The sequence below is a fragment of the Phalangium opilio genome, unplaced genomic scaffold (assembly GCF_054372755.1).
Source record: "Phalangium opilio isolate 3A_F unplaced genomic scaffold, DU_Popi_V2 ptg000082l_1, whole genome shotgun sequence".
NCBI lineage: Eukaryota > Metazoa > Arthropoda > Arachnida > Opiliones > Phalangiidae > Phalangium > Phalangium opilio.
In genome coordinates this window covers 16,235,891-16,262,460 of record NW_028324189.1, presented here as the reverse complement: position 1 = coordinate 16,262,460, position 26,570 = coordinate 16,235,891, and the positions used below count along the sequence as shown (strand labels likewise).

Here is a 26,570-nt window from a genome sequence, read left to right as displayed (position 1 = left end):
TTAAATTCGAATTATTATCTAGCACTCTCGGCAACGGCCATATCACGCTGAGAACACCGGTTCTCGTCCGATCGCCGACGTTAGCAGCGTCGAGCGCAGTCAGTACTTGGGAATACTGCGTGCCGTTGGCTTTTTCACTTTTGTTTCCTCTTTTAAATTCCAACCGATATGAAAAAAGCAAACATATCTTCTTTTTTTATTGTTTTATAAAGATGAAGGTTAATTTGTCTCACTTAATTTAAATTCGAATTTTTAACTAGCACTCTCGGCAACGGCCATATCACGCTGAGAACACCGGTTCTCGTCCGATCGCCGACGTTAGCAGCGTCGAGCGCAGTCAGTACTTGGGAATACTGCGTGCCGTTGGTTTTTCACTTTTGTTTCCTCTTTTAAATTCCACCCGATCTGAAAAAAGCAAACATATCTTCTTTTTGTTATTGTTTTATAAAGATGAAAGTTGATTTAATTCAAATTATTAACTAGCACTCTCGGCAACGGCCATAACACGCTGAATACACCGGTTCTCGTCCGATCACCGAAGTTAAGCAGCGTCGAGCGCTGTCAGTACTTGGGAGGGAGACCACTTAGGAACACTGCGTGCCGTTTGGTTTTTCACTTTTTTTTCCTCTTTTAAATTTTAATAGATATGAAAAAGCAAACATGTTTTTTTTGTTATTGTTTTAAAATTATGAAGGTTAATTTGTCTCACTTAATTTAAATTCGAATTATTAACTAGCACTCTCGGCAACGGCCATATCACGCTGAAAACACCGGTTTTCGTCCTATCACCGAAGTTAAGCAGCGTCGAGCGCATACAGTACTTGGGAATACTGCGTTCCGTTGGTTTTTCACTTTTGTTTCCTCTTTTAAATTCCACCCGATATGAAAGAAGCAAACATATCTTCTTTTTGTTATGGTTTTATAAAGATGAAAGTTAGTTAAATTCAAATTATTAACTAGCACTCTCGGCAACGGCCATATCACGCTGAATACACCGGTTCTCGTCCGATCACCGAAGTTAAGCAGCGTCGAGCGCAGTCAGTACTTGGGAGGGCGACCACTTAGGAACACTGCGTGCCGTTAGCTTTTTCACTTTTTTTTCCTCTTTTAAATTCCAATAGAATTGAAAAAAGCAAACATATTTTCTTTTTGTTATTGTTTTAAAAAGATGAAGGTTAATTTGTCTCACTTAATTTAAATTCGAATTATTATCTAGCACTCTCGGCAACGGCCATATCACGCTGAGAACACCGGTTCTCGTCCGATCGCCGACGTTAGCAGCGTCGAGCGCAGTCAGTACTTGGGAATACTGCGTGCCGTTGGCTTTTTCACTTTTGTTTCCTCTTTTAAATTCCAACCGATATGAAAAAAGCAAACATATCTTCTTTTTTTATTGTTTTATAAAGATGAAGGTTAATTTGTCTCACTTAATTTAAATTCGAATTTTTAACTAGCACTCTCGGCAACGGCCATATCACGCTGAGAACACCGGTTCTCGTCCGATCGCCGACGTTAGCAGCGTCGAGCGCAGTCAGTACTTGGGAATACTGCGTGCCGTTGGTTTTTCACTTTTGTTTCCTCTTTTAAATTCCACCCGATCTGAAAAAAGCAAACATATCTTCTTTTTGTTATTGTTTTATAAAGATGAAAGTTGATTTAATTCAAATTATTAACTAGCACTCTCGGCAACGGCCATAACACGCTGAATACACCGGTTCTCGTCCGATCACCGAAGTTAAGCAGCGTCGAGCGCTGTCAGTACTTGGGAGGGAGACCACTTAGGAACACTGCGTGCCGTTTGGTTTTTCACTTTTTTTTCCTCTTTTAAATTTTAATAGATATGAAAAAGCAAACATGTTTTTTTTGTTATTGTTTTAAAATTATGAAGGTTAATTTGTCTCACTTAATTTAAATTCGAATTATTAACTAGCACTCTCGGCAACGGCCATATCACGCTGAAAACACCGGTTTTCGTCCTATCACCGAAGTTAAGCAGCGTCGAGCGCATACAGTACTTGGGAATACTGCGTTCCGTTGGTTTTTCACTTTTGTTTCCTCTTTTAAATTCCACCCGATATGAAAGAAGCAAACATATCTTCTTTTTGTTATGGTTTTATAAAGATGAAAGTTAGTTAAATTCAAATTATTAACTAGCACTCTCGGCAACGGCCATATCACGCTGAATACACCGGTTCTCGTCCGATAACCGAAGTTAAGCAGCGTCGAGCGCAGTCAGTACTTGGGAACACTGCATGCCGATGGCTTTTTCACTTTTGTTTCCTCTTAAATTCCACCAGATATGGAAAAACAAACATATCTTCTTATTGTTATTTTTTATAAAGATGAAGGTTAATTAAGTTCAAATTATTAACTAGCATTCTCGGCAACGGCCATATCACGCTGAATACACCGGTTCTCGTCCGATCACCGAAGTTAAGCAGCGTCGAGCGCAGTCAGTACTTGGGAGGGCGACCACTTAGGAACACTGCGTGCCGTTAGATTTTTCACTTTTTTTTCCTCTTTTAAATTCCAATAGATATGAAAAAAGCAAACATATTTTCTTTTTGTTATTGTTTTAAAAAGATGAAGGTTAATTTGTCTCACTTAATTTAAATTCGAATTATTATCTAGCACTCTCGGCAACGGCCATATCACGCTGAGAACACCGGTTCTCGTCCGATCGCCGACGTTAGCAGCGTCGAGCGCAGTCAGTACTTGGGAATGCTGCGTGCCGTTGGCTTTTTCACTTTTGTTTCCTCTTTTAAATTCCACCCGATATGAAAAAAGCAAACATATCTTCTTTTTGTTATTGTTTTATAAAGATGAAAGTTAATTAAATTAAAATTATTAACTAGCACTCTCGCCAACGGCCATATCACGCTGAATACACCGGTTCTCGTCCGATAACTGAAGTTAAGCAGCGTCGAGCGCAGTCACTACTTGGGAGGGAGACCACTTAGGAACACTGCTTGCCGTTCTCTTTTTCACTTTTTTTTCCTCTTTTAAATTTTAATAGATATGAAAAAAGCAAACATGTTTTCATTTTGTTATTGTTTTAAAATGATGAAGGTTAATTTGTCTCACTTAATTTAAATTCGAATTATTAACTAGCACTCTCGGCAACGACCATATCACGCTGAATACAGCGGTTCTCGTCCGATCACCGAAGTTAAGCAGCGTCGAGCGCAGTCAGTACTTGGGATGGAGACCACTTAGGAACACTGCGAGCCGTTGGCGTTTTCACTTTTTTTTCCTCTTTTAAATTTTAATAGATATGAAAAAAGCAAACATATCTTCTTTTTTGTTATTGTTTTATAAAGATGAAAGTTAATTAAATTCAAATTATTAACAAGCACACTCGGCAACGGCCATATCACGCTGAATACACCGGTTCTCGTCCGATAACCGAAGTTAAGCAGCGTCGAGCGCAGTCAGTACTTGGGAGGGAGACCACTTAGGAACACTGCGTGCCGTTGATTTTTTCACTTTTTTTTCCTCTTATAAATTTTAATAGATATGAAAAAAGCAAACATGTTTTTTTTGTTATTGTTTTAAAATGATGAAGGTTAATTTGTCTCACTTAATTTAAATTCGAATTATTAACAAGCACTCTCGGCAACGGCCATATCACGCTGAAAACACCGGTTTTCGTCCAATCACCGAAGTTAAGCAGCGTCGAGCGCATACAGTACTTGGGAATACTGCGTTCCGTTGGTTTTTCACTTTTGTTTCCTCTTTTAAATTCCACCCGATATGAAAGAAGCAAACATATCTTCTTTTTGTTATTGTTTTATAAAGATGAAAGTTAATTAAATTCAAATTATTAACTAGCACTCTCGGCAACGGCCATATCACGCTGAATACACCGGATCTCGTCCGATAACCGAAGTTAAGCAGCGTCGAGCGCAGTCAGTACTTGGGAACACTGCATGCCGTTGGCTTTTTCACTTTTGTTTCCTCTTTTAAATTCCACCCGATATGAAAAAAGCAAACATATCTTCTTTTTGTTATTGTTTTATAAAGATGAAAGTTAATTGAATTAAAATTATTAACCAGCACTCTCGGCAACGGCCATATCACGCTGAATACACCGGTTCTAGTCCGATAACCGACGTTAAGCAGCGTCGAGCACAGTCACTACTTGGGAGGGAGACCACTTAGGAACACTGCGTGCCGTTGGCTTTTTCACTTTTTTTACCTCTTTTAAATTTTAATAGATATGAAAAAAGCAAACATGTTTTCATTTTGTTATTGTTTTAAAATGATGAAGGTTAATTTGTCTCACTTAATTTAAATTCGAATTATTAACTAGCACTCTCGGCAACGACCATATCACGCTGAATACAGCGGTTCTCGTCCGATCACCGAAGTTCAGCAGCGTCGAGCGCAGTCAGTACTTGGGAGGGAGACCACTTAGGAACACTGCGTGCCGTTGGCTTTTTCATTTTTTTTTCCTCTTTTAAATTTTAATAGATATAAAAAAAGCAAACATGTTTTTTGTTATTGTTTTAAAATGATGAAGGTTAATTTGTCTCACTTAATTTAAATTCGAATTATTAACTAGCACTCTCGGCAACGGCCATATCACGCTGAGAACACCGGTTCTCGTCCGATCGCCGACGTTAGCAGCGTCCAGCGCAGTCAGTACTTGGGAATTCTGCGTGCCGTTGGCTTTTTCACTTTTGTTTCCTCTTTTAAATTCCACCCGATCTGAAAAAAGCAAACATATCTTCTTTTTGTTATTGTTTTATAAAGATGAAAGTTGATTTAATTCAAATTATTAACTAGCACTCTCGGCAACGGCCATAACACGCTGAATACACCGGTTCTCGTCCGATCACCGAAGTTAAGCAGCGTCGAGCGCAGTCAGTACTTGGGAGGGAGACCACTTAGGAACACTGCGTGCCGTTTGGTTTTTCACTTTTTTTCCTCTTTTAAATTTTAATAGATATGAAAAAAGCAAACATGTTTTTTTTGTTATTGTTTTAAAATTATGAAGGTTAATTTGTCTCACTTAATTTAAATTCGAATTATTAACTAGCACTCTCGGCAACGGCCATATCACGCTGAAAACACCGGTTTTCGTCCTATCACCGAAGTTAAGCAGCGTCGAGCGCATACAGTACTTGGGAATACTGCGTTCCGTTGGTTTTTCACTTTTGTTTCCTCTTTTAAATTCCACCCGATATGAAAGAAGCAAACATATCTTCTTTTTGTTATTGTTTTATAAAGATGAAAGTTAGTTAAATTCAAATTATTAACTAGCACTCTCGGCAACGGCCATATCACGCTGAATACACCGGTTCTCGTCCGATAACCGAAGTTAAGCAGCGTCGAGCGCAGTCAGTACTTGGGAACACTGAATGCCGATGGCTTTTTCACTTTTTTTTCCTCTTAAATTCCACCAGATATGGAAAAACAAACATATCTTCTTATTGTTATTTTTTATAAAGATGAAGGTTAATTAAGTTCAAATTATTAACTAGCATTCTCGGCAACGGCCATATCACGCTGAATACACCGGTTCTCGTCCGATCACCGAAGTTAAGCAGCGTCGAGCGCAGTCAGTACTTGGGAGGGCGACCACTTAGGAACACTGCGTGCCGTTAGATTTTTCACTTTTGTTTCCTCTTTTAAATTCCAATAGATATGAAAAAAGCAAACATATTTTCTTTTTGTTATTGTTTTAAAAAGATGAAGGTTAATTTGTCTCACTTAATTTAAATTCGAATTATTATCTAGCACTCTCGGCAACGGCCATATCACGCTGAGAACACCGGTTCTCGTCCGATCGCCGACGTTAGCAGCGTCGAGCGCAGTCAGTACTTGGGAATACTGCGTGCCGTTGGCTTTTTCACTTTTGTTTCCTCTTTTAAATTCCACCCGATATGAAAAAAGCAAACATATCTTCTTTTTGTTATTGTTTTATAAAGATGAAGGTTAATTTGTCTCACTTAATTTAAATTCGAATTTTTAACTAGCACTCTTGGCAACGGCCATTTCACGCTGAGAACACCGGTTCTCGTCCGATCGCCGACGTTAGCAGCGTCGAGCGCAGTCAGTACTTGGCAATACTGCGTGCGGTTGGTTTTTCACTTTTGTTTCCTCTTTTAAATTCCACCCGATATGAAAAAAGCAAACATATCTTCTTTTTGTTATTGTTTTATAAAGATGAAAGTTGATTTAATTCAAATTATTAACTAGCACTCTCGGCAACGGCCATAACACGCTGAATACACCGGTTCACGTCCGATCAATGAAGTTAAGCAGCGTCGAGCGCAGTCAGTACTTGGGAGGGAGACCACTTAGGGACACTGCGTGCCGTTGGGTTTTTTACTTTTTTTTCCTCTTTTAATTTTAATAGATATGAAAAAAGCAAACATGTTTTTTTTTGTTATTGTTTTAAAATGATGAAGGTTAATTTGTCTCACTTAATTTAAATTCGAATTATTAACTAGCACTCTCGGCAACGACCATATCACGCTGAATTCACCGGTTCTCGTCCGATAACCGAAGTTAAGCAGCGTCGAGCGCAGTCAGTACTTGGGAACACTGCATGCCGATGGCTTTTTCACTTTTGTTTCCTCTTAAATTCCACCAGATATGGAAAAACAAACATATCTTCTTATTGTTATTTTTTATAAAGATGAAGGTTAATTAAGTTCAAATTATTAACTAGCATTCTCGGCAACTTTCATATCACGCTGAATACACCGGTTCTCGTCCGATCACCGAAGTTAAGCAGCGTCCAGCGCAGTCAGTACTTGGGAGGGCGACCACTTAGGAACACTGCGTGCCGTTAGATTTTTCACTTTTTTTTCCTCTTTTAAATTCCAATAGATATGAAAAAAGCAAACATATTTTCTTTTTGTTATTGTTTTAAAAAGATGAAGGTTAATTTGTCTCACTTAATTTAAATTCGAATTATTATCTAGCACTCTCGGCAACGGCCATATCACGCTGAGAACACCGGTTCTCGTCCGATCGCCGACGTTAGCAGCGTCGAGCGCAGTCAGTACTTGGGAATACTGCGTGCCGTTGGCTTTTTCACTTTTGTTTCCTCTTTTAAATTCCACCCGATATGAAAAAAGCAAACATATCTTCTTTTTGTTATTGTTTTATAAAGATGAAGGTTAATTTGTCTCACTTAATTTAAATTCGAATTTTTAACTAGCACTCTTGGCAACGGCCATTTCACGCTGAGAACACCGGTTCTCGTCCGATCGCCGACGTTAGCAGCGTCGAGCGCAGTCAGTACTTGGGAATACTGCGTGCGGTTGGTTTTTCACTTTTGTTTCCTCTTTTAAATTCCACCCGATATGAAAAAAGCAAACATATCTTCTTTTTGTTATTGTTTTATAAAGATGAAAGTTGATTTAATTCAAATTATTAACTAGCACTCTCGGCAACGGCCATAACACGCTGAATACACCGGTTCACGTCCGATCAATGAAGTTAAGCAGCGTCGAGCGCAGTCAGTACTTGGGAGGGAGACCACTTAGGGACACTGCGTGCCGTTGGGTTTTTTACTTTTGTTTCCTCTTTTAAATTTTAATAGATATGAAAAAAGCAAACATGTTTTTTTTGTTATTGTTTTAAAATGATGAAGGTTAATTTGTCTCACTTAATTTAAATTCGAATTATTAACTAGCACTCTCGGCAACGACCATATCACGCTGAATACAGCGGTTCTCGTCCGATCACCGAAGTTAAGCAGCGTCGAGAGCAGTCAGTACTTGGGATGGAGACCACTTAGGAACACTGCGTGCCGTTGGCGTTTTCACTTTTTTTTCCTCTTTTAAATTTTAATAGATATGAAAAAAGCAAACATATCTTCTTTTTTGTTATTGTTTTATAAAGATGAAAGTTAATTAAATTCAAATTATTAACTAGCACTCTCGGCAACGGCCATATCACGCTGAATACACCGGTTCTCGTCCGATAACCGAAGTTAAGCAGCGTCGAGCGCAGTCAGTACTTGGGAACACTGCATGCCGATGGCTTTTTCACTTTTGTTTCCTCTTAAATTCCACCAGATATGGAAAAACAAACATATCTTCTTATTGTTATTTTTTATAAAGATGAAGGTTAATTAAGTTCAAATTATTAACTAGCATTCTCGGCAACTTTCATATCACGCTGAATACACCGGTTCTCGTCCGATCACCGAAGTTAAGCAGCGTCGAGCGCAGTCAGTACTTGGGAGGGCGACCACTTAGGAACACTGCGTGCCGTTAGATTTTTCACTTTTTTTCCTCTTTTAAATTCCAATAGATATGAAAAAAGCAAACATATTTTCTTTTTGTTATTGTTTTAAAAAGATGAAGGTTAATTTGTCTCACTTAATTTAAATTCGAATTATTATCTAGCACTCTCGGCAACGGCCATATCACGCTGAGAACACCGGTTCTCGTCCGATCGCCGACGTTAGCAGCGTCGAGCGCAGTCAGTACTTGGGAATACTGCGTGCCGTTGGCTTTTTCACTTTTGTTTCCTCTTTTAAATTCCACCCGATATGAAAAAAGCAAACATATCTTCTTTTTGTTATTGTTTTATAAAGATGAAGGTTAATTTGTCTCACTTAATTTAAATTCGAATTTTTAACTAGCACTCTTGGCAACGGCCATTTCACGCTGAGAACACCGGTTCTCGTCCGATCGCCGACGTTAGCAGCGTCGAGCGCAGTCAGTACTTGGGAATACTGCGTGCGGTTGGTTTTTCACTTTTGTTTCCTCTTTTAAATTCCACCCGATATGAAAAAAGCAAACATATCTTCTTTTTGTTATTGTTTTATAAAGATGAAAGTTGATTTAATTCAAATTATTAACTAGCACTCTCGGCAACGGCCATAACACGCTGAATACACCGGTTCACGTCCGATCAATGAAGTTAAGCAGCGTCGAGCGCAGTCAGTACTTGGGAGGGAGACCACTTAGGGACACTGCGTGCCGTTGGGTTTTTTACTTTTTTTTCCTCTTTTAAATTTTAATAGATATGAAAAAAGCAAACATGTTTTTTTTGTTATTGTTTTAAAATGATGAAGGTTAATTTGTCTCACTTAATTTAAATTCGAATTATTAACTAGCACTCTCGGCAACGACCATATCACGCTGAATACAGCGGTTCTCGTCCGATCACCGAAGTTAAGCAGCGTCGAGAGCAGTCAGTACTTGGGATGGAGACCACTTAGGAACACTGCGTGCCGTTGGCGTTTTCACTTTTTTTTCCTCTTTTAAATTTTAATAGATATGAAAAAAGCAAACATATCTTCTTTTTTGTTATTGTTTTATAAAGATGAAAGTTAATTAAATTCAAATTATTAACTAGCACTCTCGGCAACGGCCATATCACGCTGAATACACCGGTTCTCGTCCGATAACCGAAGTTAAGCAGCGTCGAGCGCAGTCAGTACTTGGGAGGGAGACCACTTAGGAACACTGCGTGCCGTTGATTTTTTCACTTTTTTTTCCCCTTATAAATTTTAATAGATATGAAAAAAGCAAACATATTTTTTTTTTGTTATTGTTTTAAAATGATGAAGGTTAATTTGTCTCACTTAATTTAAATTCGAATTATTAACAAGCACTCTCGGCAACGGCCATATCACGCTGAAAACACCGGTTTTCGTCCGATCACCGAAGTTAAGCAGCGTCGAGCGCATACAGTACTTGGGAATACTGCGTTCCGTTGGTTTTTCACTTTTGTTTCCTCTTTTAAATTCCACCCGATATGAAAGAAGCAAACATATCTTCTTTTTGTTATTGTTTTATAAAGATGAAAGTTAATTAAATTCAAATTATTAACTAGCACTCTCGGCAACGGCCATATCACGCTGAATACACCGGATCTCGTCCGATAACCGAAGTTAAGCAGCGTCGAGCGCAGTCAGTACTTGGGAACACTGCATGCCGTTGGCTTTTTCACTTTTGTTTCCTCTTTTAAATTCCACCCGATATGAAAAAAGCAAACATATCTTCTTTTTGTTATTGTTTTATAAAGATGAAAGTTAATTAAATTAAAATTATTAACCAGCACTCTCGGCAACGGCCATATCACGCTGAATACACCGGTTCTCGTCCGATAACCGATGTTAAGCAGCGTCGAGCACAGTCACTACTTGAAAGGGAGACCACTTAGGAACACTGCGTGCCGTTGGCTTTTTCACTTTTTTTTCCTCTTTTAAATTTTAATAGATATGAAAAAAGCAAACATGTTTTCATTTTGTTATTGTTTTAAAATGATGAAGGTTAATTTGTCTCACTTAATTTAAATTCGAATTATTAACTAGCACTCTCGGCAACGACCATATCACGCTGAATACAGCGGTTCTCGTCCGATCACCGAAGTTCAGCAGCGTCGAGCGCAGTCAGTACTTGGGAGGGAGACCACTTAGGAACACTGCGTGCCGTTGGCTTTTTCACTTTTTTTTCCTCTTTTAAATTTTAATAGATATAAAAAAAGCAAACATGTTTTTTGTTATTGTTTTAAAATGATGAAGGTTAATTTGTCTCACTTAATTTAAATTCGAATTATTAACTAGCACTCTCGGCAACGGCCATATCACGCTGAGAACACCGGTTCTCGTCCGATCGCCGACGTTAGCAGCGTCCAGCGCAGTCAGTACTTGGGAATTCTGCGTGCCGTTGGCTTTTTCACTTTTGTTTCCTCTTTTAAATTCCACCCGATATGAAAAAAGCAAACATATTTTCTTTTTGTTATTGTTTTAAAAAGATGAAGGTTAATTTGTCTCACTTAATTTAAATTCGAATTATTATCTAGCACTCTCGGCAACGGCCATATCACGCTGAGAACACCGGTTCTCGTCCGATCGCCGACGTTAGCAGCGTCGAGCGCATACATTACTTGGGAATACTGCGTGCCGTTGGCTTTTTCACTTTTGTTTCCTCTTTCAAATTCCACCAAATATGAAAAAAGCAAACATATCTTCTTTTTGTTATTGTTTTATAAAGATGAAAGTTAATTAAATTAAAATTATTAACTAGCACTCTCGGCAACGGCCATATCACGCTGGATACACCGGTTCTCGTCCGATAACCGAAGTTTAGCAGCGTCGAGCGCAGTCACTACTTGGGAGGGAGACCACTTAGGAACACTGCGTGCCGTTGGCTTTTTCACTTTTTTTTTTTCCTCTTTTAAATTTTAATAGATATGAAAAAAGCACACATATCTTCATTTTGTTATTGTTTTATAAAGATGAAAGTTAATTAAATTCAAATTATTAACTAGCACTCTCGGCAACGGCCATATCACGCTGAATACACCGGTTCTCGTCCGATCACCGAAGTTAAGCAGCGTCGAGCGCAGTCAGTACTTGGGAGGGAGACCACTTAGGAACTCTGCGTGCCGCTAGCTTTTTCACTTTTTTTTCCTCTTTTAAATTCCAATAGATATGAAAAAAGCAAATATATTTTCTTTTTGTTATTGTTTTAAAAAGATGAAGGTTAATTTGTCTCACTTAATTTAAATTCGAATTATTATCTAGCACTCTCGGCAACGGCCATATCACGCTGAATACACCGGTTCTCGTCCGATAACCGAAGTTAAGCAGCGTCGAGCGCAGTCACTACTTGGGAGGGAGACCACTTAGGAACACTGCATGCCGTTGGCTTTTTCACTTTTTTTCCTCTTTTAAATTTTAATAGATATGAAAAAAGCAAACACGTTTTCTTTTTGTTATTGTTTTAAAATGATGAAGGTAAATTTGTCTCACTTAATTTAAATTCGAATTATTAACTAGCACTCTCGGCAACGGCCATATCACGCTGAAAACACCGGTTCACGTCCGATCACCGAAGTTAAGCAGCGTCGAGCGCATACAGTACTTGGGTATACTGCGTGCCGTTTGCTTTTTCACTTTTGTTTCCTCTTTTAAATTCCACCAGATATGAAAAAAGCAAACATATCTTCTTTTTTGTTATTGTTTTATAAAGATGAAAGTTAATTAAATTCAAATTATTAACTAGCACTCTCGGCAACGGCCATATCAAGCTGAATACTCCGGTTCTCGTCCGATCACCGAAGTTAAGCAGCGTCGAGCGCAGTCAGTACTTGGGAGGGAGACCACTTAGGAACTCTGCGTGCCGCTAGCTTTTTCACTTTTTTTTCCTCTTTTAAATTCCAATAGATATGAAAAAAGCAAATATATTTTCTTTTTGTTATTGTTTTAAAAAGATGAAGGTTAATTTGTCTCACTTAATTTAAATTCGAATTATTATCTAGCACTCTCGGCAACGGCCATATCACGCTGAATACACCGGTTCTCGTCCGATAACCGAAGTTAAGCAGCGTCGAGCGCAGTCACTACTTGGGAGGGAGACCACTTAGGAACACTGCGTGCCGTTGGCTTTTTCACTTTTGTTTCCTCTTTTAAATTTTAATAGATATGTAAAAAGCAAACAGGTTTTCTTTTTGTTATTGTTTTAAAATGATGAAGGTTAATTTGTCTCACTTAATTTAAATTCGAATTATTAACTAGCACTCTCGGCAACGGCCATATCACGCTGAAAACACTGGTTCACGTCCGATCACCGAAGTTAAGCAGCGTCGAGCGCAGTCAGTACTTGGGAGGGCGACCACTTAGGAACACTGCGTGCCGCTAGCTTTTTCACTTTTTTTTCCTCTTTTAAATTCCAATAGATATGAAAAAAGCAAATATATTTTCCTTTTGTTATTGTTTTAAAAAGATGAAGGTTAATTTGTCTCACTTAATTTAAATTCGAATTATTATCTAGCACTCTCGGCAACGGCCATATCACGCTGAGAACACCGGTTCTCGTCCGACCGCCGACGTTAGCAGCGTCGAGCGCAGTCAGTACTTGGGAATACTGCGTGCCGTTTGCTTTTTCACATTTGTTTCCTCTTTTAAATTCCATCAGATATGAAAAAAGCAAACATATCTTCTTTTTTGTTATTGTTTTATAAAGATGAAAGTTAATTAAATTCAAATTATTTACTAGCACTCTCGGCAACGGCCATATCAAGCTGAATACTCCGGTTCTCGTCCGATAACCGAAGTTAAGCAGCGTCGAGCGCAGTCACTACTTGGGAGGGAGACCACTTAGGAACACCGCGTGCCGTTGGCTTTTTCACTTTTTTTTCCTCTTTTAAATTTTAATAGATATGTAAAAAGCAAACAGGTTTTCTTTTTGTTATTGTTTTAAAATGATGAAGGTTAATTTGTCTCACTTAATTTAAATTCGAATTATTAACTAGCACTCTCGGCAACGGCCATATCACGCTGAAAACACTGGTTCACGTCCGATCACCGAAGTTAAGCAGCGTCGAGCGCATACAGTACTTGGGAATACTGCGTGCCGTTGGCTTTTTCACTTTTGTCTCCTCTTTCAAATTCCACCAGATATGAAAAAAGCAAACATATCTTCTTTTTGTTATTGTTTTATAAAGATGAAAGTTAATTAAATTCAAATTATTAACTAGCACTCTCGGCAACGGCCATATCACGCTGAATACACCGGTTCTCGTCCGATAACCGATGTTAAGCAGCGTCGAGCGCAGTCAGTACTTGGGAGGGCGACCACTTAGGAACACTGCGTGCCGTTGGCTTTTTCACTTTTTTTCCTCTTTTAAATTCCAAGAGATATGAAAAAAGCAAACATATTTTCTTTTTGTTATTGTTTGAAAAAGATGAAGGTTAATTTGTCTCACTTAATTTAAATTCGAATTATTATCTAGCACTCTCGGCAACGGCCATATCACGCTGAGAACACCGGTTCTCGTCCGATCGCCGACGTTAGCAGCGTCGAGCGCAGTCAGTACTTGGGAATACTGCGTGCCGTTGGCTTTTTCACTTTTGTTTCCTCTTTCAAATTCCACCAGATATGAAAAAAGCAAACATATCTTCTTTTTGTTATTGTTTTATAAAGAAGAAAGTTAATTAAATTCAATTTATTAACTAGCACTCACGGCAACGGCCATATCACGCTGAATACACCGTTTCTCGTCCGATAACCGAAGTTAAGCAGCGTCGAGCGCAGTCACTACTTGCGAGGGAGACCACTTAGGAACATTGCGTGCCGTTGGCTTTTTCACTTTTTTTCCTCTTTTAAATTTTAATAGATATGAAAAAAGCAAACATGTTTTCTTTTTGTTATTGTTTTAAAATGATGAAGGTTAATTTGTCTCACTTAATTTAAATTCGAATTATTAACTAGCACTCTCGGCAACGGCCATATCACGATGAAAACACCGGTTCACTTCCGATCACCGAAGTTATGCAGCGTCGAGCGCATACAGTACTTGGGAATACTGCGTGCCGTTTGTTTTTTCACTTTTGTTTAATCTTTTAAATTCCACCAGATATGAAAAAAGCAAACATATCTTCTTTTTGTTATTGTTTTATAAAGATGAAGGTTAATTAAATTCAAATTATTAACTAGCAGTCTCGGCAACGGCCATATCACGCTGAATTCACCGGTTCTCGTCCGATAACCAAAGTTAAGCAGCGTCGAGCGCAGTCAGTACTTGGGAAGGCGACCACTTAGGAACACTGCGTGCCGTTAGCTTTTTCACTTTTTTTTCCTCTTTTAAATTCCAATAGATATGAAAAAAGCAAACATATTTTCTTTTTGTTATTGTTTGAAAAAGATGAAGGTTAATTTGTCTCACTTAATTTAAATTCGAATTATTATCTAGCACTCTCGGCAACGGCCATATCACGCTGAGAACACCGGTTCTCGTCCGATCGCCGACGTTAGCAGCGTCGAGCGCAGTCAGTACTTGGGAATACAGCGTGCCGTTTGCTTTTTCACTTTTTTTTCCTCTTTCAAATTCCACCAGATATGAAAAAAGCAAACATATCTTCTTTTTGTTATTTTTTATAAAGAAGAAAGTTAATTAAATTCAAATTATTAACTAGCATTCTCGGCAACGGCCATATCACGCTGAATACACCGGTTCACGTCAAATCACCGAAGTTAAGCAGCGTCGAGCGCATACAGTACTTGGGAATACTGCGTGCCGTTTGTTTTTTCACTTTTGTTTTCTCTTTTAAATTCCACCAGATATGAAAAAAGCAAACGTATCTTCTTTTTGTTATTGTTTTATAAAGATGAAGGTTAATTAAATTCAAATTATTAACTAGCACTCTCGGCAACGGCCATATCACGCTGAATTCACCGGTTCTCGTCCGATAACCGAAGTTAAGCAGCGTCGAGCGCAGTCACTACTTGGGAGGGAGACCACTTAGGAACACTGCGTGCCGTTGGCTTTTTCACTTTTTTTTCCTCTTTTAAATTTTAATAGATAAGAAAAAAGCAAACATGTTTTCTTTTTGTTATTGTTTTAAAATGATGAAGGTTAATTTGTCTCACTTAATTTAAATTCGAATTATTAACTAGCACTCTCGGCAACGGCCATATCACGCTGAAAACACCGGTTCTCGTCCGATCGCCGACGTTAGCAGCGTCGAGCGCAGTCAGTACTTGGGAATACTGCGTGCCGTTTGCTTTTTCACTTTTGTTTCCTCTTTCAAATTCCACCAGATATGAAAAAAGCAAACATATCTTCTTTTTGTTATTGTTTTATAAAGATGAAGGTTAATTAAATTCAAATTATTAACTAGCACTCTCGGCAACGGCCATATCACGCTGAATTCACCGGTTCTCGTCCGATAACCGAAGTTAAGCAGCGTCGAGCGCAGTCACTACTTGGGAGGGAGACCACTTAGGAACACTGCGTGCCGTTGGCTTTTTCACTTTTTTTTCCTCTTTTAAATTTTAATAGATATGAAAAAAGCAAACATGTTTTCTTTTTGTTATTGTTTTAAAATGATGAAGGTTAATTTGTCTCACTTAATTTAAATTCGAATTATTAACTAGCACTCTCGGCAACGGCCATATCACGCTGAAAACACCGGTTCTCGTCCGATCGCCGACGTTAGCAGCGTCGAGCGCAGTCCGTACTTGGGAATACTGCGTGCCGTTTGCTTTTTCACTTTTGTTTCCTCTTTCAAATTCCACCAGATATGAAAAAAGCAAACATATCTTCTTTTTGTTATTTTTTTATAAAGAAGAAAGTTAATTAAATTCAAATTATTAACTAGCATTCTCGGCAACGGCCATATCACGCTGAATACACCGGTTCACGTCAAATCACCGAAGTTAAGCAGCGTCGAGCGCATACAGTACTTGGGAATACTGCGTGCCGTTTGTTTTTTCACTTTTGTTTTCTCTTTTAAATTCCACCAGATATGAAAAAAGCAAACGTATCTTCTTTTTGTTATTGTTTTATAAAGATGAAGGTTAATTAAATTCAAATTATTAACTAGCACCCTCGGCAACGGCCATATCACGCTGAATTCACCGGTTCTCGTCCGATAACCGAAGTTAAGCAGCGTCGAGCGCAGTCACTACTTGGGAGGGAGACCACTTAGGAACACTGCGTGCCGTTGGCTTTTTCACTTTTTTTTCCTCTTTTAAATTTTAATAGATAAGAAAAAAGCAAACATGTTTTCTTTTTGTTATTGTTTTAAAATGATGAAGGTTAATTTGTCTCACTTAATTTAAATTCGAATTATTAACTAGCACTCTCGGCAACGGCCATATCACGCTGAAAACACCGGTTCTCGTCCGATCGCCGACGTTAGCAGCGTCGAGCGCAGTCAGTTCTTGGGAATACTGCGTGCCGTTTGCTTTTTCACTTTTGTTTCCTCTTTCAAATTCCACCAGATATGAAAAAAGCAAACATATCTTCTTTTTGTTTTTGTTTTATAAAGATGAAGGTTAATTAAATTCAAATTATTAACTAGCACTCTCGGCAACGGCCATATCACGCTGAATTCACCGGTTCTCGTCCGATAACCGAAGTTAAGCAGCGTCGAGCGCAGTCACTACTTGGGAGGGAGACCACTTACGAACACTGCGTGCCGCTGGCTTTTTCACTTTTTTTCCTCTTTTAAATTTTAATAGATATGAAAAAAGCAAACATGTTTTCTTTTTGTTATTGTTTTAAAATGATGAAGGTTAATTTGTCTCACTTAATTTAAATTCGAATTATTAACTAGCACTCTCGGCAACGGCCATATCACGCTGAAAACACCGGTTCTCGTCCGATCGCCGACGTTAGCAGCGTCGAGCGCAGTCCGTACTTGGGAATACTGCGTGCCGTTTGCTTTTTCACTTTTGTTTCCTCTTTCAAATTCCACCAGATATGAAAAAAGCAAACATATCTTCTTTTTGTTATTGTTTTATAAAGATGAAGGTTAATTAAATTCAAATTATTAACTAGCACTCTCGGCAACGGCCATATCACGCTGAATTCACCGGTTCTCGTCCGATAACCGAAGTTAAGCAGCGTCGAGCGCAGTCACTACTTGGGAGGGAGACCACTTAGGAACACTGCGTGCCGTTGGCTTTTTCACTTTTTTTTCCTCTTTTAAATTTTAATAGATATGAAAAAAGCAAACATGTTTTCTTTTTGTTATTGTTTTAAAATGATGAGGGTTAATTTGTCTCACTTAATTTAAATTCGAATTATCAACTAGCACTCTCGGCAACGGCCATATCACGCTGAAAACACCGGTTCTCGTCCGATCGCCGACGTTAGCAGCGTCGAGCGCAGTCAGTTCTTGGGAATACTGCGTGCCGTTTGCTTTTTCACTTTTGTTTCCTCTTTCAAATTCCACCAGATATGAAAAAAGCAAACATATCTTCTTTTTGTTTTTGTTTTATAAAGATGAAGGTTAATTAAATTCAAATTATTAACTAGCACTCTCGGCAACGGCCATATCACGCTGAATTCACCGGTTCTCGTCCGATAACCGAAGTTAAGCAGCGTCGAGCGCAGTCACTACTTGGGAGGGAGACCACTTACGAACACTGCGTGCCGCTGGCTTTTTCACTTTTTTTCCTCTTTTAAATTTTAATAGATATGAAAAAAGCAAACATGTTTTCTTTTTGTTATTGTTTTAAAATGATGAAGGTTAATTTGTCTCACTTAATTTAAATTCGAATTATTAACTAGCACTCTCGGCAACGGCCATATCACGCTGAAAACACCGGTTCTCGTCCGATCGCCGACGTTAGCAGCGTCGAGCGCAGTCCGTACTTGGGAATACTGCGTGCCGTTTGCTTTTTCACTTTTGTTTCCTCTTTCAAATTCCACCAGATATGAAAAAAGCAAACATATCTTCTTTTTGTTATTGTTTTATAAAGATGAAGGTTAATTAAATTCAAATTATTAACTAGCACTCTCGGCAACGGCCATATCACGCTGAATTCACCGGTTCTCGTCCGATAACCGAAGTTAAGCAGCGTCGAGCGCAGTCACTACTTGGGAGGGAGACCACTTAGGAACACTGCGTGCCGTTGGCTTTTTCACTTTTTTTTCCTCTTTTAAATTTTAATAGATATGAAAAAAGCAAACATGTTTTCTTTTTGTTATTGTTTTAAAATGATGAGGGTTAATTTGTCTCACTTAATTTAAATTCGAATTATCAACTAGCACTCTCGGCAACGGCCATATCACGCTGAAAACACCGGTTCTCGTCCGATCGCCGACGTTAGCAGCGTCGAGCGCAGTCAGTACTTGGGAATACTGCGTGCCGTTTGCTTTTTCACTTTTGTTTCCTGTTTCAAATTCCACCAGATATTAAAAAAGCAAACATATCTTCTTTTTGTTATTGTTTTATAAAGATGAAGGTTAATTAAATTCAAATTATTAACTAGCACTCTCGGCAACGGCCATATCACGCTGAATTCACCGGTTCTCGTCCGATAACCGAAGTTAAGCAGCGTCGAGCGCAGTCACTACTTGGGAGGGAGACCACTTAGGAACACTGCGTGCCGTTGGCTTTTTCACTTTTTTTTCCTCTTTTAAATTTTAATAGATATGAAAAAAGCAAACATGTTTTCTTTTTGTTATTGTTTTAAAATGATGAGGGTTAATTTGTCTCACTTAATTTAAATTCGAATTATCAACTAGCACTCTCGGCAACGGCCATATCACGCTGAAAACACCGGTTCTCGTCCGATCGCCGACGTTAGCAGCGTCGAGCGCAGTCAGTACTTGGGAATACTGCGTGCCGTTTGCTTTTTCACTTTTGTTTCCTCTTTCAAATTCCACCAGATATTAAAAAAGCAAACATATCTTCTTTTTGTTATTGTTTTATAAAGATGAAGGTTAATTAAATTCAAATTATTAACTAGCACTCTCGGCAACGGCCATATCACGCTGAATTCACCGGTTCTCGTCCGATAACCGAAGTTAAGCAGCGTCGAGCGCAGTCACTACTTGGGAGGGACACCACTTAGGAACACTGCGTGCCGTTGGCTTTTTCACTTTTTTTTCCTCTTTTAAATTTTAATAGATATGAAAAAAGCAAACATGTTTTCTTTTTGTTATTGTTTTAAAATGATGAAGGTTAATTTGTCTCACTTAATTTAAATTCGAGTTATTAACTAGCACTCTCGGCAACGGCCATATCACGCTGAAAACACCGGTTCTCGTCCGATCGCCGACGTTAGCAGCGTCGAGCGCAGTCCGTACTTGGGAATACTGCGTGCCGTTTGCTTTTTCACTTTTGTTTCCTCTTTCAAATTCCACCAGATATGAAAAAAGCAAACATATCTTCTTTTTGTTATTGTTTTATAAAGATGAAGGTTAATTAAATTCAAATTATTAACTAGCACTCTCGGCAGCGGCCATATCACGCTGAATTCACCGATTCTCGTCCGATAACCGAAGTTAAGCAGCGTCGAGCGCAGTCACTACTTGGGAGGGAGACCACTTAGGAACACTGCGTGCCGTTGGCTTTTTCACTTTTTTTTCCTCTTTTAAATTTTAATAGATATGAAAAAAGCAAACATGTTTTCTTTTTGTTATTGTTTTAAAATGATGAGGGTTAATTTGTCTCACTTAATTTAAATTCGAATTATCAACTAGCCCTCTCGGCAACGGCCATATCACGCTGAAAACACCGGTTCTCGTCCGATCGCCGACGTTAGCAGCGTCGAGCGCAGTCAGTACTTGGGAATACTGCGTGCCGTTTGCTTTTTCACTTTTGTTTCCTCTTTCAAATTCCATCAGATATGAAAAAAGCAAACATATCTTCTTTTTGTTATTGTTTTATAAAGATGAAAGTTAATTAAATTCAAATTATTAACTAGCACTCTCGGCAACGGCGATATCACGCTGAATACACCGGTTCTCGTCCGATAACCGAAGTTAAGCAGCGTCGAGCGCAGTCACTACTTGGGAGGGAGACCACTTAGGAAAACTGCGTGCCGTTGGCTTTTTCACTTTTTTTTCCTCTTTCAAATTTTAATAGATATGAAAAAAGCAAACATGTTTTCTTTTTGTTATGGTTTTAAAATGATGAAGGTTAATTTGTCTCACTTAATCTAAATTCGAATTATTAACTAGCACTCTCGGCAACGGCCATATCACGCTGAAAACACCGGTTCACGTCCGATCACCGAAGTTAAGCAGCGTCGAGCGCATACAGTACTTGGGAATACTACGTGCCGTTGGCTTTTTCACTTTTGTTTCCTCTTTCAAATTCCACCAGATATGAAAAAAGCAAACATATCTTCTTTTTTGTTATTGTTTTATAATGATGAAAGTTAATTAAATTCAAATTATTAACTAGCACTCTCGGCAACGGCCATATCACGCTGAATACAACGGTTCTCGTCCGATAACCGAAGTTAAGCAGCGTCGAGCGCAGTCACTACTTGGGAGGGAGACCACTTAGGAACACTGCGTGCCGTTGGCTTTTTCACTTTTTTTTTCCTCTTTTAAATTTTAATAGATATGAAAAAAGCAAACATGTTTTCTTTTTGTTATTGTTTTAAAATGATGAAGGTTAATTTGTCTCACTTAATTTAAATTCGAATTATTAACTAGCACTCTCGGCAACGGCCATATCACGCTGAAAACACCGGTTCACGTCCGATCACCGAAGTTAAGCAGCGTCGAGCGCATACAGTACTTGGGAATACTGCGTGCCGTTTGTTTTTTCACTTTTGTTTCCTCTTTCAAATTCCACCAGATATGAAAAAAGCAAACATATCTTCTTTTTTGTTATTGTTTTATAATGATGAAAGTTAATTAAATTCAAATTATTAATTAGCACTCTCGGCAACGGCCATATCACGCTGAATACACCGGTTCTCGTCCGATAACCGAAGTTAAGCAGCGTCGAGCGCAGTCACTACTTGGGAGGGAGACCACTTAGGAACACTGCGTGCCGTTGGCTTTTTCACTTTTTTTTCCTCTTTTAAATTTTAATAGATATGAAAAAAGCAAACATGTTTTCTTTTTGTTATTGTTTTAAAATGATGAGGGTTAATTTGTCTCACTTAATTTAAATTCGAATTATCAACTAGCACTCTCGGCAACGGCCATATCACGCTGAAAACACCGGTTCTCGTCCGATCGCCGACGTTAGCAGCGTCGAGCGCAGTCAGTACTTGGGAATACTGCGTGCCGTTTGCTTTTTCAGTTTTGTTTCCTCTTTCAAATTCCACCAGATATTAAAAAAGCAAACATATCTTCTTTTTGTTATTGTTTTATAAAGATGAAGGTTAATTAAATTCAAATTATTAACTAGCACTCTCGGCAACGGCCATATCACGCTGAATTCACCGGTTCTCGTCCGATAACCGAAGTTAAGCAGCGTCGAGCGCAGTCACTACTTGGGAGGGAGACCACTTAGGAACACTGCGTGCCGTTGGCTTTTTCACTTTTTTTCCTCTTTTAAATTTTAATAGATATGAAAAAAGCAAACATGTTTTCTTTTTGTTATTGTTTTAAAATGATGAGGGTTAATTTGTCTCACTTAATTTAAATTCGAATTATCAACTAGCACTCTCGGCAACGGCCATATCACGCTGAAAACACCGGTTCTCGTCCGATCGCCGACGTTAGCAGCGTCGAGCGCAGTCAGTACTTGGGAATACTGCGTGCCGTTTGCTTTTTCACTTTTGTTTCCTCTTTCAAATTCCACCAGATATTAAAAAAGCAAACATATCTTCTTTTTGTTATTGTTTTATAAAGATGAAGGTTAATTAAATTCAAATTATTAACTAGCACTCTCGGCAACGGCCATATCACGCTGAATTCACCGGTTCTCGTCCGATAACCGAAGTTAAGCAGCGTCGAGCGCAGTCACTACTTGGGAGGGAGACCACTTAGGAACACTGCGTGCCGTTGGCTTTTTCACTTTTTTTTCCTCTTTTAAATTTTAATAGATATGAAAAAAGCAAACATGTTTTCTTTTTGTTATTGTTTTAAAATGATGAAGGTTAATTTGTCTCACTTAATTTAAATTCGAGTTATTAACTAGCACCCTCGGCAACGGCCATATCACGCTGAAAACACCGGTTCTCGTCCGATCGCCGACGTTAGCAGCGTCGAGCGCAGTCCGTACTTGGGAATACTGCGTGCCGTTTGCTTTTTCACTTTTGTTTCCTCTTTCAAATTCCACCAGATATGAAAAAAGCAAACATATCTTCTTTTTGTTATTGTTTTATAAAGATGAAGGTTAATTAAATTCAAATTATTAACTAGCACTCTCGGCAGCGGCCATATCACGCTGAATTCACCGATTCTCGTCCGATAACCGAAGTTAAGCAGCGTCGAGCGCAGTCACTACTTGGGAGGGAGACCACTTAGGAACACTGCGTGCCGTTGGCTTTTTCACTTTTTTTTCCTCTTTTAAATTTTAATAGATATGAAAAAAGCAAACATGTTTTCTTTTTGTTATTGTTTTAAAATGATGAGGGTTAATTTGTCTCACTTAATTTAAATTCGAATTATCAACTAGCACTCTCGGCAACGGCCATATCACGCTGAAAACACCGGTTCTCGTCCGATCGCCGACGTTAGCAGCGTCGAGCGCAGTCAGTACTTGGGAATACTGCGTGCCGTTTGCTTTTTCACTTTTGTTTCCTCTTTCAAATTCCATCAGATATGAAAAAAGCAAACATATCTTCTTTTTGTTATTGTTTTATAAAGATGAAAGTTAATTAAATTCAAATTATTAACTAGCACTCTCGGCAACGGCGATATCACGCTGAATACACCGGTTCTCGTCCGATAACCGAAGTTAAGCAGCGTCGAGCGCAGTCACTACTTGGGAGGGAGACCACTTAGGAAAACTGCGTGCCGTTGGCTTTTTCACTTTTTTTTCCTCTTTCAAATTTTAATAGATATGAAAAAAGCAAACATGTTTTCTTTTTGTTATGGTTTTAAAATGATGAAGGTTAATTTGTCTCACTTAATCTAAATTCGAATTATTAACTAGCACTCTCGGCAACGGCCATATCACGCTGAAAACACCGGTTCACGTCCGATCACCGAAGTTAAGCAGCGTCGAGCGCATACAGTACTTGGGAATACTACGTGCCGTTGGCTTTTTCACTTTTGTTTCCTCTTTCAAATTCCACCAGATATGAAAAAAGCAAACATATCTTCTTTTTTGTTATTGTTTTATAATGATGAAAGTTAATTAAATTCAAATTATTAACTAGCACTCTCGGCAACGGCCATATCACGCTGAATACACCGGTTCTCGTCCGATAACCGAAGTTAAGCAGCGTCGAGCGCAGTCACTACTTGGGAGGGAGACCACTTAGGAACACTGCGTGCCGTTGGCTTTTTCACTTTTTTTTTCCTCTTTTAAATTTTAATAGATATGAAAAAAGCAAACATGTTTTCTTTTTGTTATTGTTTTAAAATGATGAAGGTTAATTTGTCTCACTTAATTTAAATTCGAATTATTAACTAGCACTCTCGGCAACGGCCATATCACGCTGAAAACACCGGTTCACGTCCGATCACCGAAGTTAAGCAGCGTCGAGCGCATACAGTACTTGGGAATACTGCGTGCCGTTTGTTTTTTCACTTTTGTTTCCTCTTTCAAATTCCACCAGATATGAAAAAAGCAAACATATCTTCTTTTTTGTTATTGTTTTATAATGATGAAAGTTAATTAAATTCAAATTATTAATTAGCACTCTCGGCAACGGCCATATCACGCTGAATACACCGGTTCTCGTCCGATAACCGAAGTTAAGCAGCGTCGAGCGCAGTCACTACTTGGGAGGGAGACCACTTAGGAACACTGCGTGCCGTTGGCTTTTTCACTTTTTTTTCCTCTTTTAAATTTTAATAGATATGAAAAAAGCAAACATGTTTTCTTTTTGTTATTGTTTTAAAATGATGAAGGTTAATTTGTCTCACTTAATTTAAATTCGAATTATTAACTAGCACTCTCGGCAACGGCCATATCACGCTGAAAACACCGGTTCTCGTCCGATCGCCGACGTTAGCAGCGTCGAGCGCAGTCCGTACTTGGGAATACTGCGTGCCGTTTGCTTTTTCACTTTTGTTTCCTCTTTCAAATTCCACCAGATATGAAAAAAGCAAACATATCTTCTTTTTGTTATTTTTTTATAAAGAAGAAAGTTAATTAAATTCAAATTATTAACTAGCATTCTCGGCAACGGCCATATCACGCTGAATACACCGGTTCACGTCAAATCACCGAAGTTAAGCAGCGTCGAGCGCATACAGTACTTGGGAATACTGCGTGCCGTTTGTTTTTTCACTTTTGTTTTCTCTTTTAAATTCCACCAGATATGAAAAAAGCAAACGTATCTTCTTTTTGTTATTGTTTTATAAAGATGAAGGTTAATTAAATTCAAATTATTAACTAGCACTCTCGGCAACGGCCATATCACGCTGAATTCACCGGTTCTCGTCCGATAACCGAAGTTAAGCAGCGTCGAGCGCAGTCACTACTTGGGAGGGAGACCACTTAGGAACACTGCGTGCCGTTGGCTTTTTCACTTTTTTTTCCTCTTTTAAATTTTAATAGATAAGAAAAAAGCAAACATGTTTTCTTTTTGTTATTGTTTTAAAATGATGAAGGTTAATTTGTCTCACTTAATTTAAATTCGAATTATTAACTAGCACTCTCGGCAACGGCCATATCACGCTGAAAACACCGGTTCTCGTCCGATCGCCGACGTTAGCAGCGTCGAGCGCAGTCAGTTCTTGGGAATACTGCGTGCCGTTTGCTTTTTCACTTTTGTTTCCTCTTTCAAATTCCACCAGATATGAAAAAAGCAAACATATCTTCTTTTTGTTTTTGTTTTATAAAGATGAAGGTTAATTAAATTCAAATTATTAACTAGCACTCTCGGCAACGGCCATATCACGCTGAATTCACCGGTTCTCGTCCAATAACCGAAGTTAAGCAGCGTCGAGCGCAGTCACTACTTGGGAGGGAGACCACTTACGAACACTGCGTGCCGCTGGCTTTTTCACTTTTTTTCCTCTTTTAAATTTTAATAGATATGAAAAAAGCAAACATGTTTTCTTTTTGTTATTGTTTTAAAATGATGAAGGTTAATTTGTCTCACTTAATTTAAATTCGAATTATTAACTAGCACTCTCGGCAACGGCCATATCACGCTGAAAACACCGGTTCTCGTCCGATCGCCGACGTTAGCAGCGTCGAGCGCAGTCCGTACTTGGGAATACTGCGTGCCGTTTGCTTTTTCACTTTTGTTTCCTCTTTCAAATTCCACCAGATATGAAAAAAGCAAACATATCTTCTTTTTGTTATTGTTTTATAAAGATGAAGGTTAATTAAATTCAAATTATTAACTAGCACTCTCGGCAACGGCCATATCACGCTGAATTCACCGGTTCTCGTCCGATAACCGAAGTTAAGCAGCGTCGAGCGCAGTCACTACTTGGGAGGGAGACCACTTAGGAACACTGCGTGCCGTTGGCTTTTTCACTTTTTTTTCCTCTTTTAAATTTTAATAGATATGAAAAAAGCAAACATGTTTTCTTTTTGTTATTGTTTTAAAATGATGAGGGTTAATTTGTCTCACTTAATTTAAATTCGAATTATCAACTAGCACTCTCGGCAACGGCCATATCACGCTGAAAACACCGGTTCTCGTCCGATCGCCGACGTTAGCAGCGTCGAGCGCAGTCCGTACTTGGGAATACTGCGTGCCGTTTGCTTTTTCACTTTTGTTTCCTCTTTCAAATTCCACCAGATATGAAAAAAGCAAACATATCTTCTTTTTGTTATTGTTTTATAAAGATGAAAGTTAATTAAATTCAAATTATTAACTAGCACTCTCGGCAACGGCCATATCACGCTGAATTCACCGGTTCTCGTCCGATAACCGAAGTTAAGCAGCGTCGAGCGCAGTCACTACTTGGGAGGGAGACCACTTAGGAACACTGCGTGCCGTTGGCTTTTTCACTTTTTTTTCCTCTTTTAAATTTTAATAGATATGAAAAAAGCAAACATGTTTTCTTTTTGTTATTGTTTTAAAATGATGAGGGTTAATTTGTCTCACTTAATTTAAATTCGAATTATCAACTAGCACTCTCGGCAACGGCCATATCACGCTGAAAACACCGGTTCTCGTCCGATCGCCGACGTTAGCAGCGTCGAGCGCAGTCAGTACTTGGGAATACTGCGTGCCGTTTGCTTTTTCACTTTTGTTTCCTGTTTCAAATTCCACCAGATATTAAAAAAGCAAACATATCTTCTTTTTGTT

General features: G+C 38.7%; 1 non-coding gene and 56 pseudogenes across 1 annotated transcript; all 57 read left to right on the top strand.

Moving 5' to 3' along the window:
- The first annotated feature begins 490 nt into the window (after positions 1-490).
- Positions 491-609, top strand: LOC149652898 (5S ribosomal RNA; annotated as a pseudogene).
- Positions 610-967: 358 nt separating this feature from the next.
- On the top strand, positions 968-1,086 carry LOC149652897 (5S ribosomal RNA). The gene has a single exon (XR_016371449.1). It is a non-coding gene; the product is annotated as a 5S ribosomal RNA (ribosomal RNA).
- Positions 1,087-1,684: 598 nt separating this feature from the next.
- Positions 1,685-1,803, top strand: LOC149652896 (5S ribosomal RNA; annotated as a pseudogene).
- Positions 1,804-2,382: 579 nt separating this feature from the next.
- Positions 2,383-2,501, top strand: LOC149652895 (5S ribosomal RNA; annotated as a pseudogene).
- Positions 2,502-2,862: 361 nt separating this feature from the next.
- Positions 2,863-2,981, top strand: LOC149652894 (5S ribosomal RNA; annotated as a pseudogene).
- Positions 2,982-3,118: 137 nt separating this feature from the next.
- On the top strand, positions 3,119-3,237 carry LOC149652893 (5S ribosomal RNA; annotated as a pseudogene).
- Positions 3,238-3,360: 123 nt separating this feature from the next.
- LOC149652892 (5S ribosomal RNA) lies at positions 3,361-3,479 on the top strand (annotated as a pseudogene).
- Positions 3,480-4,063: 584 nt separating this feature from the next.
- On the top strand, positions 4,064-4,182 carry LOC149652891 (5S ribosomal RNA; annotated as a pseudogene).
- A 137-nt stretch (positions 4,183-4,319) lies between these two features.
- On the top strand, positions 4,320-4,438 carry LOC149652890 (5S ribosomal RNA; annotated as a pseudogene).
- A 357-nt stretch (positions 4,439-4,795) lies between these two features.
- Positions 4,796-4,914, top strand: LOC149652889 (5S ribosomal RNA; annotated as a pseudogene).
- A 579-nt stretch (positions 4,915-5,493) lies between these two features.
- Positions 5,494-5,612, top strand: LOC149652888 (5S ribosomal RNA; annotated as a pseudogene).
- Positions 5,613-6,211: 599 nt separating this feature from the next.
- Positions 6,212-6,330, top strand: LOC149652887 (5S ribosomal RNA; annotated as a pseudogene).
- Positions 6,331-6,686: 356 nt separating this feature from the next.
- On the top strand, positions 6,687-6,805 carry LOC149652886 (5S ribosomal RNA; annotated as a pseudogene).
- Positions 6,806-7,404: 599 nt separating this feature from the next.
- On the top strand, positions 7,405-7,523 carry LOC149652885 (5S ribosomal RNA; annotated as a pseudogene).
- A 135-nt stretch (positions 7,524-7,658) lies between these two features.
- On the top strand, positions 7,659-7,777 carry LOC149652884 (5S ribosomal RNA; annotated as a pseudogene).
- A 344-nt stretch (positions 7,778-8,121) lies between these two features.
- Positions 8,122-8,240, top strand: LOC149652883 (5S ribosomal RNA; annotated as a pseudogene).
- A 598-nt stretch (positions 8,241-8,838) lies between these two features.
- On the top strand, positions 8,839-8,957 carry LOC149652882 (5S ribosomal RNA; annotated as a pseudogene).
- A 135-nt stretch (positions 8,958-9,092) lies between these two features.
- Positions 9,093-9,211, top strand: LOC149652881 (5S ribosomal RNA; annotated as a pseudogene).
- Positions 9,212-9,334: 123 nt separating this feature from the next.
- On the top strand, positions 9,335-9,453 carry LOC149652880 (5S ribosomal RNA; annotated as a pseudogene).
- Positions 9,454-10,039: 586 nt separating this feature from the next.
- Positions 10,040-10,158, top strand: LOC149652879 (5S ribosomal RNA; annotated as a pseudogene).
- A 137-nt stretch (positions 10,159-10,295) lies between these two features.
- On the top strand, positions 10,296-10,414 carry LOC149652878 (5S ribosomal RNA; annotated as a pseudogene).
- A 596-nt stretch (positions 10,415-11,010) lies between these two features.
- On the top strand, positions 11,011-11,129 carry LOC149652877 (5S ribosomal RNA; annotated as a pseudogene).
- Positions 11,130-11,254: 125 nt separating this feature from the next.
- LOC149652876 (5S ribosomal RNA) lies at positions 11,255-11,373 on the top strand (annotated as a pseudogene).
- Positions 11,374-11,510: 137 nt separating this feature from the next.
- Positions 11,511-11,629, top strand: LOC149652875 (5S ribosomal RNA; annotated as a pseudogene).
- Positions 11,630-11,991: 362 nt separating this feature from the next.
- On the top strand, positions 11,992-12,110 carry LOC149652874 (5S ribosomal RNA; annotated as a pseudogene).
- Positions 12,111-12,247: 137 nt separating this feature from the next.
- Positions 12,248-12,366, top strand: LOC149652873 (5S ribosomal RNA; annotated as a pseudogene).
- A 137-nt stretch (positions 12,367-12,503) lies between these two features.
- On the top strand, positions 12,504-12,622 carry LOC149652872 (5S ribosomal RNA; annotated as a pseudogene).
- Positions 12,623-12,984: 362 nt separating this feature from the next.
- Positions 12,985-13,103, top strand: LOC149652871 (5S ribosomal RNA; annotated as a pseudogene).
- A 137-nt stretch (positions 13,104-13,240) lies between these two features.
- On the top strand, positions 13,241-13,343 carry LOC149652870 (5S ribosomal RNA; annotated as a pseudogene).
- A 122-nt stretch (positions 13,344-13,465) lies between these two features.
- LOC149652869 (5S ribosomal RNA) lies at positions 13,466-13,584 on the top strand (annotated as a pseudogene).
- A 360-nt stretch (positions 13,585-13,944) lies between these two features.
- LOC149652868 (5S ribosomal RNA) lies at positions 13,945-14,063 on the top strand (annotated as a pseudogene).
- Positions 14,064-14,424: 361 nt separating this feature from the next.
- Positions 14,425-14,543, top strand: LOC149652867 (5S ribosomal RNA; annotated as a pseudogene).
- A 585-nt stretch (positions 14,544-15,128) lies between these two features.
- LOC149652866 (5S ribosomal RNA) lies at positions 15,129-15,247 on the top strand (annotated as a pseudogene).
- Positions 15,248-15,608: 361 nt separating this feature from the next.
- Positions 15,609-15,727, top strand: LOC149652865 (5S ribosomal RNA; annotated as a pseudogene).
- Positions 15,728-16,313: 586 nt separating this feature from the next.
- Positions 16,314-16,432, top strand: LOC149652864 (5S ribosomal RNA; annotated as a pseudogene).
- Positions 16,433-16,793: 361 nt separating this feature from the next.
- LOC149652863 (5S ribosomal RNA) lies at positions 16,794-16,912 on the top strand (annotated as a pseudogene).
- Positions 16,913-17,272: 360 nt separating this feature from the next.
- Positions 17,273-17,391, top strand: LOC149652862 (5S ribosomal RNA; annotated as a pseudogene).
- A 361-nt stretch (positions 17,392-17,752) lies between these two features.
- Positions 17,753-17,871, top strand: LOC149652861 (5S ribosomal RNA; annotated as a pseudogene).
- A 360-nt stretch (positions 17,872-18,231) lies between these two features.
- Positions 18,232-18,350, top strand: LOC149652860 (5S ribosomal RNA; annotated as a pseudogene).
- A 361-nt stretch (positions 18,351-18,711) lies between these two features.
- Positions 18,712-18,830, top strand: LOC149652859 (5S ribosomal RNA; annotated as a pseudogene).
- A 361-nt stretch (positions 18,831-19,191) lies between these two features.
- LOC149652858 (5S ribosomal RNA) lies at positions 19,192-19,310 on the top strand (annotated as a pseudogene).
- A 361-nt stretch (positions 19,311-19,671) lies between these two features.
- LOC149652857 (5S ribosomal RNA) lies at positions 19,672-19,790 on the top strand (annotated as a pseudogene).
- Positions 19,791-20,151: 361 nt separating this feature from the next.
- On the top strand, positions 20,152-20,270 carry LOC149652856 (5S ribosomal RNA; annotated as a pseudogene).
- Positions 20,271-20,407: 137 nt separating this feature from the next.
- LOC149652855 (5S ribosomal RNA) lies at positions 20,408-20,510 on the top strand (annotated as a pseudogene).
- A 123-nt stretch (positions 20,511-20,633) lies between these two features.
- LOC149652854 (5S ribosomal RNA) lies at positions 20,634-20,752 on the top strand (annotated as a pseudogene).
- A 364-nt stretch (positions 20,753-21,116) lies between these two features.
- On the top strand, positions 21,117-21,235 carry LOC149652853 (5S ribosomal RNA; annotated as a pseudogene).
- Positions 21,236-21,596: 361 nt separating this feature from the next.
- On the top strand, positions 21,597-21,715 carry LOC149652852 (5S ribosomal RNA; annotated as a pseudogene).
- A 360-nt stretch (positions 21,716-22,075) lies between these two features.
- Positions 22,076-22,194, top strand: LOC149652851 (5S ribosomal RNA; annotated as a pseudogene).
- Positions 22,195-22,555: 361 nt separating this feature from the next.
- LOC149652850 (5S ribosomal RNA) lies at positions 22,556-22,674 on the top strand (annotated as a pseudogene).
- Positions 22,675-23,035: 361 nt separating this feature from the next.
- LOC149652849 (5S ribosomal RNA) lies at positions 23,036-23,154 on the top strand (annotated as a pseudogene).
- A 137-nt stretch (positions 23,155-23,291) lies between these two features.
- Positions 23,292-23,394, top strand: LOC149652848 (5S ribosomal RNA; annotated as a pseudogene).
- Positions 23,395-23,517: 123 nt separating this feature from the next.
- Positions 23,518-23,636, top strand: LOC149652847 (5S ribosomal RNA; annotated as a pseudogene).
- A 364-nt stretch (positions 23,637-24,000) lies between these two features.
- On the top strand, positions 24,001-24,119 carry LOC149652846 (5S ribosomal RNA; annotated as a pseudogene).
- A 586-nt stretch (positions 24,120-24,705) lies between these two features.
- LOC149652845 (5S ribosomal RNA) lies at positions 24,706-24,824 on the top strand (annotated as a pseudogene).
- Positions 24,825-25,185: 361 nt separating this feature from the next.
- LOC149652844 (5S ribosomal RNA) lies at positions 25,186-25,304 on the top strand (annotated as a pseudogene).
- Positions 25,305-25,664: 360 nt separating this feature from the next.
- On the top strand, positions 25,665-25,783 carry LOC149652843 (5S ribosomal RNA; annotated as a pseudogene).
- A 361-nt stretch (positions 25,784-26,144) lies between these two features.
- Positions 26,145-26,263, top strand: LOC149652842 (5S ribosomal RNA; annotated as a pseudogene).
- The last annotated feature ends 307 nt before the right edge of the window (positions 26,264-26,570 follow it).